The sequence below is a fragment of the Spea bombifrons genome, chromosome 13, assembly GCF_027358695.1.
Source record: "Spea bombifrons isolate aSpeBom1 chromosome 13, aSpeBom1.2.pri, whole genome shotgun sequence".
Classification (NCBI taxonomy): Eukaryota; Metazoa; Chordata; class Amphibia; order Anura; family Pelobatidae; genus Spea; species Spea bombifrons.
In genome coordinates this window covers 6,234,347-6,238,146 of record NC_071099.1, presented here as the reverse complement: position 1 = coordinate 6,238,146, position 3,800 = coordinate 6,234,347, and the positions used below count along the sequence as shown (strand labels likewise).

Genomic DNA, 3,800 nt, shown 5'->3' with positions numbered 1-3,800 from the left:
AGCATATTAGTGCTATTAGGTATTTTACAAATTTCTTCTAGATACTATGATATAATCTTGCATATCGTATAATGCATGTAAAAATACTTGGCATACGTCTTGGCATAAATCCGTATATGCTTACCCTATCCCTACACAGACAGGTGGATTGTATATTCAAATACATGGGTGCTCTATTAACTGAGAAAACTAGAATTTGCCTGCAGATTGGCCCCCGTCTAGTCTGCCCGTTTCTCCTGCTGTAAAGAATCAAACCTTAATCAGTCGTTGGTCTTACATTCAGGAGTTATATGCCTACCCCATGCATATTTAACTTCCCTCGGTGTATCAGCCTCTACCACTTCTGCTGGAAGGCTGTTCCTCTCAGTGAAGTAGAATTTCCTTACATTAACTCTCGTGCCAAAGGCATATAAACAAACAGCTTATGCTCATTATGAAGTATAAGGTGTGGAGTTGTAGCCGTAGAAATAAAAAGCATGTTATAGAGACTCTCGGTCTCTTCTTCAGGTACAATATTAAAAAGTGTGTCTCTATGCTGAATACTTATAGGTTTAGGAGCACCACCTGCTGGCTATCAGTGGAACTGCGGCAACTATTCCTGCCTGCAGAGCTATCTTTTCATTTGGAGGAATTAGATGAAATTAAACTTTTTTATTAACTTTATTAGTTTAATTTTCTTTCCCACATTTTAAGTTAATGACAAGCCGTAGAAGCCAAGCAGCCAATGTACTTGAGAAGCACCCTGGCTCCTTTTCATACCGCCCGTGGGGAACCAATGTCTTAGAGGGACATTTAGGTAAATGAGGAATTGGATTTTTAGTTATTAAGACGTTAGTGCCACTGCCATAAATAACCCACTTTTCTTCAAGGCTAAACATCCTTATTGTATATACAGCCCGTGGCGTATTCTGGCCGAGGCTCACAGTCCAGAGACACGTTTTAATGTTTTAATGCACTCCTGACCAAAAACAAAACAAAGGCTCGTCTCCCATTTGCCAAAAAAAAAATCTATACTATTGATGGAACCATGATGGAAAAAAACCGAAACAAATATATAGTGCAATAAGTTTTAATCAGATAAAGTGCTATATGTTGATATGATTTAAACATATTGCACTATATATTTGTTTCTGTTTTTTCCTATATGGATATAGATTCTACGTTATGAGAATGAAGGTGCCAAATTTTAATCTTTTATGCCCATCGGTGTAAATTTGATTTTGAATTTTTTTCTGGTTGAGACAGAGGGAAATGCAGCTAATCAGGCGCTGTGTACATTCACTTTTGTACTATTTATCGTTTATATAAGTCGTATTAAGTTGTGTTATACATGGTTTGATTTCTTTGAGTAGAAACACATGCCCCACACTCAATATCTTATTATTGCAGGAAAACAAATAAGTCAAAGTTAAAAAATAACTACCGTATTTGCCCGATTATAAGACGACCCTGATTATAAGACGACCCCCCAAAATCTAAATATTAATTTAGGAAAAAAACAAAAAGCCTGAATATAAGACTACCCTATAGGAAAAAAAAGTTTTACTAGTAAATATTAATTCATGTAAACAATTTTTTCATATTTAATAAAAGCTATGATTGAGAAAAATATATATTTTTTTATTTCTTTTTATTTGCCAACCTGCCCCTCCCCAGTTATGCACATCTGCCCCCAAGGTTGCCACTCTGCCCTCAGAAATGCCTTAATCCCCCTTTATTTGCCACTTTATTGTGCCTTTTAACCCTCTATATGCCACTCTGCCTCCAGAAATGTCTTATGCCCTCCTATATGCCACTCTGCCCCATGATATGCCTTTTAACCCCCTATATGCCAGAGTGGCATATAGGGGGTTAAAAGGCATTTCTGGAGGTATATATATATATATATATATATATATATATGCTAACAGCAATCAAACTCCTATCAAGCCAAGGCAGCCAGTACATGCTGGAACCTGGGGATGATAGGAGTTTGAGTACAGCCTCCCTATGCCATGCTACCACCCTCCCCCTTACACATCCATGCTATCACACACACACTCATTCACAAACATTTAAATACTCATTCATTCCATTAATCACACATACTTCACACATTAATCACAAAAACCCTCCCCCACCCCCTTACCTGAACTGCAGCTCTCTCACTTGAAGACTTCTGCAGGGGCCCGGCTGTGCGAGCAACTTCTCTGGCCCCCAGAGGAAGGAGGGGGAGGCAGAATTATGTGACACTCTGCTAGCTTCCTGCTGCTAATAGAGGAGACGCTGCTCGGGACCAAAGCACCGGTAAGCAGCCTGGCCCCAGCAGACATTTTTTTGAGGTCTAATTAGAAGACGACCTCGATTATAACACGAGGGGTATTTTTCAGAGCATTTGCTCTGAAAAAAACCTCGTCCTATAATCGAGCAAATACGGTAGTTTGAAAGCAGATGTTGTACAAGCAAATAACACACAATAGTAACGTTACATTGTGTGTGTTATTTTGGAACACTTTGTGAGTTGACAGAGAACATTGCTGTAACTGTTTACAGAGGCTTGAATGTATTGTGTACAGTATGTGGAGAAATAAAAGTCAATTAATGAAATGTTTAAATGAATCCATTAGTAATCACTGAAATATAAATAAACTTAAAGGATTTTATTAAACTGGGTGAAACCAAGATAATATATAAAGTATGCAAATGACACATTGGATGCTGTACAGGTAACTTAAGGGGTTTAAATGAGTTTACTTATATAGGGCTGTATAGTTTAAAGAACTGCAACATGGTAACATTTGTGTCATGCTGTAGGTTTAATCGTCAATGACAAGAAGAAGAGGATCAGCGTCTGATGAGTGGAGATAAATTTGCTTTGGCAGTGAAGTTGAAGTTCTAAAGATCTTCAGGCGAGGAAGCTTGAAGGATGAAAGATCTTCCAGACATCTCAAGCCATTCTGGTAGCTGGAGAAAACAAGAATAAGAAACCTGTGATTATGAAAGCCAGGAAAATCATGGTAAGAAAATGACACGTTCTTATGGGAAGAATGAATAGAGGAGATGTTTAAGGAACAGTGTGGACAAACTGACAAATACAAGATCAAACAATGTAGGGCAAGTGATCACAGAATGCATAGAAGATGAAATGGGGAACAAGACACAATTGTTACATGTAAGAAATGTTAGGGACAGGAGATACCGACCTGTTACAGATCTACTTGGAACAGGCTTTGAAGGATAGTTGACACAAATTCACATCTGAGCATCACACCTGGCATAGGTAACAAAAAAGATCATTAAAATGAAATCTCATCCTATGCACAAATCAAAATAAGTTGAATTTACAGCATATATACGGCCTGAAGATACAGTCATCGCTAGACAAGAACCAATGGGAGAATAGGAGGGAGGAATTAGTAAAGGAAAATTAGCTTGTTGGTTTTAAATAAAACTAGTTATTGGGTAATTTCGTGTTTATGACAAATAAAAAGAAGAGACTCACAGACAAAAGACTTCCAGTGTGAAGGGTTCATTCCTCAGGCACCAGGAGAATATGACACAGACGCAAGATCTTCCAAGCAGGTTTGAAGATCTGTGCAAAAGGAAGAGGAATGGTTTCAGCAGCCAGACTGAGCAACCGCAGAATTTGTAATAACCTTCTTAAAGGTTTCATAACTTACAATGAAAGTGAAAAACTTCTGAAATGATTCAACTGGCTCGTTTTGTTCCATGGTACATCGGATCATCCTGCATGTAGCACTAAGTCCAGGAGTATATGTGGTTAACTTGGTCAGTGCTTGATCTAAGAGAAAGAAGAAATA

General features: G+C 38.1%; 1 long non-coding RNA gene across 1 annotated transcript; it reads right to left on the bottom strand.

Annotated features, from left to right (window-relative positions):
* Positions 1-2,624: 2,624 nt before the first annotated feature.
* On the bottom strand, positions 2,625-3,555 carry LOC128471959 (uncharacterized). The gene is made up of 3 exons (XR_008346137.1): positions 3,482-3,555; positions 3,183-3,250; positions 2,625-2,943 (listed from the first exon to the last, which is right to left on the bottom strand). It is a non-coding gene; the product is annotated as an uncharacterized LOC128471959 (long non-coding RNA).
* Between the last annotated feature and the right edge of the window lie 245 nt (positions 3,556-3,800).